Here is a 13,793-nt window from a genome sequence, read left to right as displayed (position 1 = left end):
TTTGTCACCGTTTGAGTCCTCGTTGAGTAACCTGCCACCTTTGTTTCCCTCTCAGGAAGGGGAGATTGCTGTCCCTTCGGTTCAGATGGATCTCTGCCATTGTTGCAAAGACTCTTTCCGCTCTGGTCTGTTCAGCTGAGGCTAACAAGCGCATGGCAGCCTGCCATCAGATACCAGCACCCACTTGGATATAGCTGTGGCTCAGGAGGTAGAGCAGGTCATCCACTAATCAGAAGGTCAGTGATTTGATTCCTGGCTCATTCAGTCCCCTTGGGCAAGATACTGAACCCAAAATTGTCCCTGGTGTGTGACTGGGTTGATGCGGCTTCCATTGTAAAGCGCTTTGAGTAAATGAAGTCCATTAACTACAGGTCAAAGAGTTTCTTCATAAATATTCCCCTTTAGACTGAGTCCAAAACACATTTACTATGATGTATTGGACTGTTTGTGGTTCACCCCTAGCCGTCAAACTGAAACTGCCTCATACTACAAGAATCCATCCCACCTTCCATGTCTCTCAGTTAAAACCAATATCTTCCAGACCTCTTTTCCCCCCTCCCTCCTGTGTGTACCTGTCTGGGGCATACAGTTCATCCTCCTACTGACTCACCTGCACACCTGTTGCTCATTTAACTATCAACTCACCAGAATCCTGCAGTAGTTAAAACTCTGGTCCTTAATTCTGAAAGTGGTACAGACGCTACGGCCCACTCACCTCGTCTCACTAGTATTATTCTCTACTGTAATTGTCTGATGGTGGCTAATACCCTGCCTGCTTCAGTGCTGTGCTCTGTCAGTTGTGTTTTCTGAAGACCTACCCTGCTGCTCCTGCTCATTTTACAGGGGTTTCCTTTCATTTTTCACCATCTGTTGTGTAAATATTTGACTTAAATCCGCAGAATGTGAAATGTACCAAAGAAACCTCAGTCACATTCACATGAATGAGGAAAGTGTTCTGAGAGTTTGGACACCACTGTATAGTGCACACATCAGGATACATGCATTCACACGTGCACACACATACACACACAGCAGGTGTTCAAATCACAATATACTGCACCAAATGCAGCAAACACATCACACACACATCCATGCATTATGTAAAGCGATGATGTGCCTAAGGTTGTGTATCAGATGCCAACAGGCATGCACACACATATGAATCAGGAGCACACATTCGCTCTCTCTCTCACTCTCACTCTCTCACACACACACACACACACACGGGGGGGGGGCAGAAATAGGGGGGGTATGTCTGCTCAGTCTTCACTGTGTCAGTGGACTTTGCCCTCAGGTCTTTCTGTCTGGAGCCACTCGGTAAACAAGTCTGAAACATAAAGGAGGGAAGGAAATAAAAACCTGAGCGGGCTATCAGCCATACTTGAACATGACTCAGCTCACACAGTTCACACACTGTGACTCATGACTCATCTCACGGTCACAGTGTTGTCAAAGGAATCCCTGACAAAATTTTTAACTCACGCTGATAAAAATCAGATGAAATCCAAACCAAAGTCTACAGACGTCTTCAAGTTTTACCCAAACAGCTAAAACTGTGACGACTCCGGAGCACAGTGCAACATCAGTTGGCCCCTACTAGAGAAATATTCAGTCAAGGAGATAAAAGCCTTCTTCTCAGCATCACCCTGGATCCTGAAAACAGGGCTGTTTGTGAGCAGACACATGTTTAATGGCTTCCCTTCATCCAGCAAATGTTTGAGAAAGCACAGACGTGTGTCTGCGTAGTGTCGGCCCAGAGACGGGACAACGGGGATAAATCTCACAAGAGGAGAGGAGAGCGACGCAGAGCTGTTCCCTTCCACCTCAAATACAAGTGAGTTTTTCTGAAACCGCTGCCATGCCTCTGATAACACACGTAAAGAGACAGTGGTTGAAAAGAAAATGACATCATGTTTCCTTCAGCCTTCATTCTGTGTGAAAGATCCACTTTACTGTTTGTACCAAACTGCTGACTTAACTTCTCTACAGTGCAGTTTATTCTTATTCGAGCACAGATGTGGAGTCAGAGCTGATGCTGAAAGTCCTGAACAAAAATATTATTTCCTGAGCGGCAGGAGGAAGACAAGAGAAAATAAATCTGTTTGTATAGAGATAATTCATTTTACCACTGTGACTCCGCTTTGACAGTTTTATAGTTATAGCAAAGAGCATAAATAGATGGATTTCATAACGACCCTCATGTTACTCAAATGCTCCAGCTGCTTTATGTGTGCAAATAAGTATATAAAAATGACTTTATAGTGGAGTGAATGTTAACTATTAAAATGAGGAAATCAGGTGAATTTTGTCTTCACTGTTGGACTGATTTACCTGATGTCCTACTCGGCCTTTAGCCCAGTGGGGGCTGGAGTTATCTGACACTGCATCGGACTGGGCGTAACAATAACTGGGCTCAGCCTGTAAAAACCTCACTAGCTGCTCTACATATAATTGTATGTATGTTCAAATACATTATTTACACATATTCCATGTATATTGGCTAGACAGGTGAAAGTTGAAAGACACAGAGTGAACAACATCTCAGCTGTGAACTGTCAGTCAGCTGAGTGAGCGATGCCGTCACTGATTGCCTCTCCACCCCCCACACCCTCCTGGCTGAAACATCTTTCATCCATTTACACGGCCTCTTGGCTTCTCGATGAGCGTCATGCAGATGAGCTCAGACTCAGAAGTTGATTTGATGAGAAGAGATTTAACACTGTAAGATCGACATGCGTCTCAGCAGTAGAACGGAGATGGCGACGGGGATGGAGAGGTCAGAATGTCAGCTGAGAAGTGACGGAGCTGACACTGCTCAGCTGTTGCTCGTCTCGTATTCAAATTCATTTCAAACTTTCAGACATCAACGAGAAAAGTAAAAGCACGTGAGGAAAAACCCCACAGCCTGGTAAGAGAGAGTTCTTCCTCTTCCGCTCATTGTGAACTGTTGGTTTCTCTCTATAATATTCTCAGGTCTTGACCTTTCCCTGTAAAGTGCCCTGAAATAATGTATGTTATGATTTGGCGCTATACAAATAAAATAGAATTGCATTGGAATGGTTTCAGGCACTTTGTCAATGTCCTCTCTGGAAATCACACAAGAAAATAAAAATAAAAAAGCCCAATAAATTCAGTTTTCCAGCCGGCCAAAAAAAATGTTTCCATCACCTTGAAAATTTGAAATGGTGATGTAGCACTTTATATTATTATGAATTCAGATGAAAGGGTGAATGTGTTCACCTCGGTGGAACCGTGGCGAGGTCTGCGTCGCTGAGTTAGCTGGATTTGACATTTTAGCCTTTTAATGCTAAACTGAAAAAGCTGATACGTTCGTTTTGGATTCCAGGGTTCTGATCATATCATACAGTCCGCATCACAAATAATACACATCTGAGTTTATACCATAAATATGTGGAGCAACAAAACCCTCCTTTCTAACACTTGTCTCCCAGAGGACTTTGGCTTTTTGCTTCACGCCCGGCAGTGCTTTCAGTTCCCCGTTCATCCATCTTGCATGAACGATGCTTGTCCCGATCGCAATTACCATCCAGATTTATGGCCGTTTCCATAGTCATAATGGTTCCCATAACTCAGGAAAGATGGTCCTACAGTGGATGTAGTCATCTGCATCTATCCGTTTTCATAGTAATGTGTATAGATTTGTAGACTTGTATTTTGCCGGTGACCTCATTCTCAACTTTTGCATTTTGTCAGCTGATCGTCCAGAGGAGCTGTCACACGGCTGCTGCCCTCAGATACTTGTTTGTTTCCTGAGGATAATGTAGCAGCACAGAGAAAAAGAGGGAGGGAACCAAGTCCGTGATTTATTATGGCAGCTGTGGTTATTAGAGTGAATATTTACTGGAGATGTACCACTGAGAAATGTCACTGTGTTGCTGTTGCTGCTGTCCTTTAAAATATATTTACACACACAATGAGAGACTTTTGCCCAAAATAAAACTAAAAGTCATTCAGAATTGTAAAAGTAAATTGTCAGGTGAAGTAAAAGTGATAATCTGGAAAACCTTTGGTGCGATAACAGGATCTAAAGATCTGATGCTATCGGATCTTTTATCAGACCTTTTATTTCTTTGTTCTTTTTATTAGCAAAGAGGAATGCAGAAAACATTAAGGTAGCAGTCTTCTCTTCTTCAGCTCGCACCTCCATCAGTTTCACCAGTTCAAATGACAAGAATCAACAAGTAAAACGAAGCATTTTGGCTTCATTTTCTCTGTGAGTCTCAGTAACAGCTGTTTCAGCGTGGTTCCCTGCACAGGTCTGCGGCTGCGCTCATTAGCAGGTTTAAAATGAACACGAGTTAATTAAACAGGTCTACAGAACTGCTAATGGCTCTGTGAGGCTGTAGACTAGACTGTTCTTTGAGGTAACTGCTAACATTAGCATGCTAACTTGATCACAGTATTGGCGCTAATGTGATGATGCTAATTAAGCAATATCACACGAGAGGGAGTCATGTCCTGAATATCAGCACAATAAGAAGACGAATCACAGCCGTGCTGATCTTCAGATCACCCCCCCCCCCCGATGTCGCTTTATACAACAGTTCTACAATCGCCATATTAATAATAAGCAACAACAAATTATGATTTGTTTGTTTATTTCATCATTTATTTGGCTACACCAACACAAACAGTTCTGCAACTGGACTGTTGCTAAGCAACACATGTTTTCCTGACCTGACTATATCATATGAGCGCACCTGTGTGCGCTGAAGTATCCAGGCTTCTCCCCTTCATCCCCTCCTGACCGCCACACATCAGTTCATTCAAATGTTACTTGTGGAAATATTTTCATCTTTGCAAAGTTTGTTACAAACTAAGAGCGATAACGACCGTTAATGTAGCGCTAATTAACAGTTAACAGAACACCTGTAAAGTGGAGTGATGCATGTAGTTAAAAGTCCCAGTGCTGTCGTAACATAACATTTGCTAATGAATACAAAGTACAGCTGAGGCTGATGTGAATGCCATGAAAAGTCAGAGGATCACCAGAGTCCCTCCTGAGGCGGCGATAAATGTGCGAAAACCACACGTCACAGTCCGGCCAAGCCAGTTTACCAAAGAACAAAAATGTCAACCTCAGGGTGGCAACAGGAGACATCAGAGGATCCCAAAACTCAGTAGGATTCTTCCTCTGGGGACAAAGAATGTTTGTACAAAATTTAAGGCCAAAACCTTCCAGTAGTTGTTGAGGTATTTCAGTCTGGACCAACAACACCATCCTCAGACCTGCAGCTAAACATTCTCAACTCACAACTCAATCCCCCTGCAGCTCTGGTGTTTGCAGATTGCATTAATATTAATTAAAACTTCTTGTCCATGTGGTTGATAAAAAAATAAAAACTAAAAAAAAAAAAAGTAGATACTGTGTGTGAATCTGAAAATGTCAGACTTTTGCTCTCTACAATAAGTGGACAGACAGTTGTGTCAGATTTGTCACCAAAAAACCAAGCCAATAGTGAAGCTGCTTGACTTATGGCCTCTAGTAGATAGACAACAAAAACTATACAATTATATGGAAATATAAGGAAATAATAATAATAATAATAATAATAATAATAATAATAATAATGATATAAATGATTTGCTCTAAACTTTCTCTGTTACTTCTACCTGTGTATTGTGTTTGGCTGCATGTGTGTGTATGAAAAATCACCCTGTGGAAACACTGTGGGGGGAAAATCAGTGAGTGGAAACACACTCATTAAAGCTGTTTGTGAGGGAGTGTGAGTGTGTTGTGTGATGCCCCAGGGTTGTGCTCAGATGGTGTTCGGTTACTAACCCTACACACACATGCATACCGCGCACACACACTGTGTGTCCCATGATGCACTTGTGTCCACACAGGCCTGATCAGTACAAACTACTCATCCACATACTCCCTGCGCAATAATTACAGTAGATGAGTCATGGCGAAGAAGGGAAACACTGTCAGAGGTCACACTCTGATTATAGAACTATAGCTTGACAAAAATAATCATGATCTAAAGCCACTAGGTGCAACGTGAAAATCCCTGACTTTGGCACCCCAGAGTTGTTGCATTTAAAAAGACAACACTCATTTTTCTACAAACAAAATATTACACCATAAGAATCATTTTAAACATGCTGCACTCACCCAAAATTCTGCAAATATCTATCTAAAGTTTGCTTTCTTCAGACACCATAAGATACTGGTCATACCACGCCACATAAGGCCGGAGCAGCAAAGCGTGTGCGTGTGCTGAAATGAGTCCGGGTGTGTTCTGTAGGTTTTTCTGACACAGCCTTGCTGCTCTAAAGCCCCCGAGTATAGTGTTTAACTGTGGTACCCCCCCCCCCGTGGTAGTAAAAGAGGCACTGTGCCAGACAGCAATGCATGCCGCGTGTCAAAGCGAGCGCTACCTATACATACAGCATATACACAGACATATACAGCTGTCTCCATCATCTACATTTGGAGCATTTAGCTAATCCGATGGGTCAAGTGTGAGCAGAGCGGTTTCACACACAGGATGTTACAGTAATGAAACACGGGATCTTTCAGTTATAGGTCAAGTCTCTCTAATCACTGATGTATTTTATTTATCTGAGGCAGGGCCAGACTGACATCACAGGATTCAGTTACTCTTTTATTGGCTTTATTGGAAATGAAGTGACCTAAGAGCCTTTCATTTCTAACCTGACTCCTCGGGTTCCTGAGAACCCGCTGCCTTCGAAGGGTCTTAATGTGGGAAATAACACAGTATGACTGTCACTTTTCCACTCAGCTACCGCCTGAACGTAACAGAGTCAAGTCTGAGCTGCAAAATATATCAAGCCAAACGCCTTAGGCTTTAAAATCTGATATTTCACTCTCCTCTCCTCCTTGTCTGGCATTTCATGGAGAACCTGTTTGCTTCTGCAGCACTCTCTGGGCTGGCCAGCTTGACCTGTAATGAAACCTGCCTCATCCTGCCTTAAGAAGCTGCCCCCCCCCCCCTTAAGAATTTGTCCCATGATGATGTAAATGCTGTTTTAGAGGATTTTAATTTTGTGTGTAGAAACCTTTTCCCCATTTCAAGCCTGTTCAGTTTAAATTGTGTAAGTACTTGCAGCTGCCAGCGAGTACGTGGCTGTCATCAGCTTGTGTATCTCTGCAGACCTTGCACAGGTATATGTCCGGCAGTCACACATGCTTACACTTAAACAGACAACACAAACACAATAGTGCACTTTCAATAAGTGCACAATGCTATGAAAACGGACTGACCATTGAAGGAATGGTGAAAATCAAGTCAAGTGGCCAGTCACGAGTCAAACCTGACATTAACAATCTCTCATGGTAGATCAAAGTAATGATAGTGATAGTTGTCTGCTCATCCGTGGGTGGATTGCAAACAAGTTGCTAACCACTAATTCGGGCCTGTAAAACAAACATGGACGAGAGGTTGTAGCTCACTGCCGACTGACGGCATAGCAACGTTATATTTACATCCCAACAGCCCAAAATAATGGGAATTATGTTCTGCAAATGTCAATGTGTTCTCTACATGTGGAGCAGACACATTCCATCTGTGCACACATCGCTAACTAACCTCAGGGCGGCTTACTTTAACATTAATAACTTAAACACTGTAAAGATGCTAATAGTTAGCTAATAGTCAGAGTTTTGATACAAGTACAGATAAAGTCTCTCATCCCTGACATTACTGGAATACGTCCACATCATAGAGTTCATTACACATTATCTAATATTGATCGCTCTGTTCAGTGTGTGTAAAGTGTGAGACCAGCAGAGCTTCTACATCCCGTTCCTGATGAATGTCTGTATGTGGAGGGAAAGGTCTACAATAACCCCGTCTATCCCGCCTATGGCAATTATGAATTTGATCTATTAGTAAGTGCTGAAAGAAGCAGACAATCTGTCAGCTCACTGGACTTCAGTCAGCAGAGAGAGGGAGGGCCTCCAGTGACTGAACTGTTTCACTCTGCTGATCCAGATCAAGTTCTTCTGTAATCATCCCCTCATGCAATCAGACTGAAGCTGCATTACACACTCATTAGTCATCATCTTTGTATAATAACTTAATGTAAGGGACCAAATGTGTAGGATTTAGGAGGCTCTGAATGGAATATGATGTTCATAATTATGTTTTTATTCACATATAATCAGCTGAAACTAAGAATCATTGTGTTTTTGATAGTTTTGAATGAGCCCTTCATATCTACAGTGCATTTGGAAAGAATTCAGACCCTTTCAATGTTTTCACATTTTGTTATGTTGCAAGCCTTATCCCAAAATAAAGAAAATATTACAAAGGAAAAAACTGACAGAAGTATTCAGACACTTCAGGTTCCTCCATTTCTCTGGATCATCTCCGAGATGTTTTTCTACAGCTTGACTGGAGTCCACCTGTGGTAAACTCAGCTGATTGCACGTGATGTGGGAAGACACACACACAGAGCTGACACTGCAGATCAGAGCAGAAACCATGAGGAGGAAGGAGCTGCTGCAGAGCTCAGAGTGGGGAAGGAGACCACAACATTCTGCTGTCGGGAACCTTCAGTGGCTTCTATCATTCTTAAATGGAAGAAGTTTGAAACAACCTTCTTCAGTCATCCTGACTGAGCTCCACAGATGCTGTGTGGAGATGGAGAAACTTCCACAAGTATTACTATTGGTGTGATTACTGCTTGCTTTGCTGCCCCCAAGTGGCCAGAAAATCTATTAATGCTGCTTTAAACTAATGAAAGACCCCTCTAATGAAAATCAAATGTTTAACCTAGAAATATGATGAGTGAAATAATCATCATCACCATGACTGAGTGTTTCCACCTTGAGCTGCAGTAATGACAGTCTCATAAACACAGATTCAGACAGCCAGGGTTTCACATGTCACAAACCTAAGGAACCAATCCTGTCAACCTGTGGGGACGGGGGGCGGGGCTAAATAAACCTGAAATCTTGTCAGTACAGAGAGAGAGAGTTAGCATTAGCACAACCACTAACACTGTGTCAGCCACTGCCAGTTACAAGCTAACTAATAACATAAACAAATAAAAGATGCTAACTATGCTAACTGTTCAGATCCGTCTGCTAGTCTCTGGTTCTGGTCTCAGACTCCTCATCTGAGTCTGGGTCTGACTGAGGCTCAAACATGTGGCTGAGTCTCTCTGATGTTTCCTCCTCTAACCATCTTGATACTCTCTGCTCTTTCACCTGTCCACCTGGAGCAAGCAGGTGGTGGGCGGGGCTCAAGGCCTGATCCAGATTTCTCAATCAGGAAGTAAGAGGAAATGAGCTTCAGACCCAGTTTAATGTGTGAAAACATGTTAAACTAAATATGAATCATAGCAGAGGATTTTAAAACATGACTGCAGGAACATTGTTTTTTATTTTATTTTGAGTGGATGGATAATGTCTTAGCAAATTATTTAATCAAATTATAACAGCATTTTGGTAAAGTTATTATAAACGTCTATTATAATTCCAGTGGCACACCCTCTATAAACAAGAGAAAATCCTAGTTCTGAAATAAGTCATATGTAAGATGTTGCTTTGTTGAGAAAGTCCACTGGTCACAAAGAGAATAAATCACTGCAGCCACATTTCAGTGGCATTTTATTAGGTGAAAATATACACCCATACACTCTGTTCCCTGAGAGGGCTCCTGTGCTCCATGTCTGCTCTGTTAACTGCATTAGCCCCAGTGTGGCAGCCAGCTGATGAATAGCCAGCAGTAGGTGTTAAGTAACATGTTGGGGGAGAGCGGGTCCTGGGCATCCATCATAATCATCACCGCCTGGGGAGGTCTGTTCTGGATGCTGATGCTGAGTTGGTTGGCTCTAAGCTGTGGAGAGGTGGGCTCGCAGAAACAAAGCCTGTGGGGTTTTTTATTCCAAAACACAACCCTAACCCTAACTTATCAACCTCCACGCAATTACACTATTACACTATTTTGTAATCATTTTCTCCAAGGGAGGACAGTAGGACATGGATACAAGATACACCAAACTGGTGCCCAAATATTTCTAAATTACATGTTTAGTTTTTAAAAGAAATCTATTGACAGTTTAAACCCTTACAGCTCCATATTTTCCTCTTCTCCTGTGTTTTATTTGAAGTGTTGCTCCATAAGAAGATATATTTGTGGTTTTAAGAACCAAAAAGCTTCTCAGTGTAGTTTTACATCTCCTCTCTCAGGCTTCTCTCTGGAGCTCTAGTGACAACAGGTCGGTGAGCCAATCAGAAGAGAGGAGGCTCTGAGTCTCTCTTCTGATTTGCTGACTGTTTTCTGAGTGATCCAATAAAAATATAGCAGCTTTCAGGTAAACACTCAGAGAAACCAAATCCTGCAAGGGTGGATGGTGGGTCCAGGTGGGCGGGGCTTGGGGCCTGGCTGAGAGCGGTGACTGCTTTGTTGTGACATCACAAAGTTCTAGAAGTCCTGACGGCTGGTTTTAAGGCTCAGTTTCTGAATACAGGCTGTGTGTATTTCTCTGTGGACTGAGGCTTTGATACTTTCACAGTATTAATATTGAACCTAGACCTGATCTATAATCAAACAACACATGGACAGAGACCTTTAGACTGTATGGACCTTTAAAAAGTGGGGATACATAGGATTCCAAAGTGGAGAACTGAAATGCTTGCCTAATTGCTTTCAGCATCAAGTAACTATTTTGGAAACTTTTAGAGGAAACTAAAATTGTCTCGGTATTTTGCATGATCGGATTAAAATTTATTGGGGGTCTAAGATTAGGGGTTGAAATTAGCATTGGGCCCCACTGATCCCTCAGTCACCATTCTCTGGACCTTAAATCATATCACCAGACAAGAACATGCTAAATGATTCTGCAAACTCTCTACAACGTGTGCTCATTGCAACTACATACGTTTTAAGGTTGGGGAAAAAGACAAACATTAATGGCAGGTCTGTGATGGGATGTGAACTCTGGTCAGATGGAACCTGCCCACCACCCCAACTTCCTTGTACTGTGGCCCTGGTAGTGAATATATTCCTCTGGCATATGTCCAGAGCATGTATAGTTTGTCAAACCTGCATCACATGCAGCAGTAATATAATAATAATAAACCTATGCAACTGTTTGAGCTTTCAGCTGGCTCTGGCTCACATTATGGTTCTGCCAGAGTCAATAAACTGAACCTAACGTGTGACTGGACCTGAGTGATGGACCAGTCAACACTGTTCATAATGTACAAACAAACTGTACAAAATAAAGTGCTGGGGTAAGAGATTTCAAAAGCTGTAACTTAAGAATAGTTATTCAGACACGAGCAAATAAAAAGATTGATAAATGCTGCTGCAGAGCCAGCGATGCATTTCTTCATTTCCTGTTTTCTGTTTTCTTTGTGCTCGACAGTGTTTATAATCTGCCGCTTGGAAAAGATACACGTGAACATACTGTACGTTATGATGTGTGTGTGCACGAAATGAAACTCACACTCTCCAGCAGCAAGAGCGTGGACAGCATTCCTCATCATTTTAAAACACAATGATCATCTAGTCCCTCAGTCGAAGTTTACTCACAGCTCTGGACTGATGCACGAGGAAAAGCAGTGGATTCAAACTGACTATTGATTGAATATTGAATCTAAAATGTTGATTAGCTGAGCATACTTGGCAGTATGGATGTACCTATCTCAGTGAATAATAACCATCATGTTTACAGCCAAGCATAGTATAAATATTGTTTCAGATTTGAAGATGGTTTCCATGGCTCCCTGGTAAGAGGGCTCTTTAGCAGACTTTGGCTTGGGGCCGCAGGCAGGTCAGGACCGGCTCTGTGCTATGGTGCATGGCACACAGCAGAAACACCACCTACTGTTATGAAGAGTCATCATTATTTAGAATTACCATGCATATACACATGAGACAAAACTCATTCACATACTGAAAACCACACACACACACATACTAATAAAAATGTGCTCATATACACAGCTGAATATGTCCTCTCTCATAAACGCAAATGAATCCAAACTCATTGACTGAATCATTGACATACACACATATGAAAAGCTTTTCATGTGTGTATGTAAAAGCTTTTCCCTTGTATGTGTGAGGTTTTCAGTGTAGTATGTGAATGAGTTTGTTCCATATGTGCATATGCATGGTAATTGTGAATAATGTCCTCGATGGCCCCTCATACTCTGCTAACTCAGAAACATTAAAGTAAAGGAGATGGATTTGTCCAGAGCCGGATTCAGATGGGAGCAGGTAATAACTGTTGACCATTCACAGCCATCAATCAAGAAAAGGTATTCAAATCAAATAATGTCATTCAGCAACCTTTTTATGAGGAGTAAAATTTGAAGAAGTAGATCTTTTTTAAAAAAAAAAAAAGGTACGCAGCACTAAACACCAGACCTTTTCCATGGCAGACATTTTGACATGTAGCAGGAAAAGCACAGGTGGAACTAACAGCCCCCCAATTAACAATGGCTGCATCCCATCGTCAATCTACTGTATTCATATGAACAATGGGTTAGATGACTGTAAGCAATTACGGTTTGGTTCTCATCAGCCCTCTAACTAAGGAGCTAATGGCTAGTTAGCAACTAGCATTTAGCCGTTAAAGAGCCTTTTTGGTCTTTTTGAGGAAATTAAAACTAAACTAAACTAAAAGGGGAATTATTAACGGATGTAGGCCTACATTTGTCAGTGGACAGAGACATGACAGGCAACAGTTTGCTAACTTGTCAGGTACATCAACTTTATAATATGTAAAAAGTAAAACAAGTGGAATAAACCCATCGTTAATGTCATTAGTTTCATCTGAGGTTGATTTTAGTGAAATATCCTCGTGTAGTTTGTGACGCCTGACTTCACTATGAATTCATCGAGATTGATCTTAGCCAGAACGACAGGTGAATGACTTTTATTCTACAAATTAAACTATGCATTCAATTTAAAGTAAAAATAACAGTGTAGGAACATAACATAGCTTTTCTTGTGAGCATGTCTGGAGCTCCCTTACTGTCTGTGATATACGGAGGGTCTGGCTGTAAGTCTTTGTCTCCAGCACTCAAGAGACACCTCTGGTCATGTCCATAATAAGCTATCAATTTATTCACCGTCCTCCCACGGCCCCCTAATTCTGCCTTTTCTCACCCATTCGCAGATTTATGGAATCAATTTCCCAGCTCACATAAACACAATGAAGTGTCAGCCGGCCGACGGCTCACTTCTGCAGCGGAAACGTGTCCTAGACTCTTCACATTAACCGGCTCTGTCCTGCTGTTATATCTCCTGATAGGCACCATGGAGAACGTGGTCTGTTCAGTGTAAGTCATATTTTAGACACAGTGCTCCGTTTGGTGGAGCTGATGTCTAAACTTGCCAGAAGTGTTTAATAAAAGGCAAGAAAACTCTACCTCTGTCCTCCGGAGTATTGATCTGAAGACGTGGATGAAAGTCTATACTTTCTGAGTAGTGTCTAGTAAAGTCTGCCACATTTAGCGGATATCTAGATGAACTAAATGAAGCATAGAGCAGCTTTTCCACATCTGTTCACTAAATTCCGCTCCCTCCCCTCTCTCTCTCCCTGGATCACCATTTTTCATTCTACATCTCATCTCATTTTTTGAGGTTTATTTTTAACCAAGTATGGCTTGGAATAGCTCGCATCCTGAAATGGAAATTTGGGATGAACACAATGGGAACTTGGCTCCATCACTGTCACAACCAGAGGGAATAAGTGACTCATGTTACTTCAACATAAATGAGTGCAGCCACACCAAAAGACTAAAGAAAAAAAAAAGGTGGGGGTTTGTTGGTTGGTTGGGC

This window comes from Seriola lalandi, unplaced genomic scaffold (genome assembly GCF_002814215.2).
Source record: "Seriola lalandi dorsalis isolate HSWRI2012SDOR001 ecotype SW California unplaced genomic scaffold, Sedor1 jcf7180002054694, whole genome shotgun sequence".
Classification (NCBI taxonomy): Eukaryota; Metazoa; Chordata; class Actinopteri; order Carangiformes; family Carangidae; genus Seriola; species Seriola lalandi.
Note: the sequence above shows the minus strand (reverse complement) of the source record.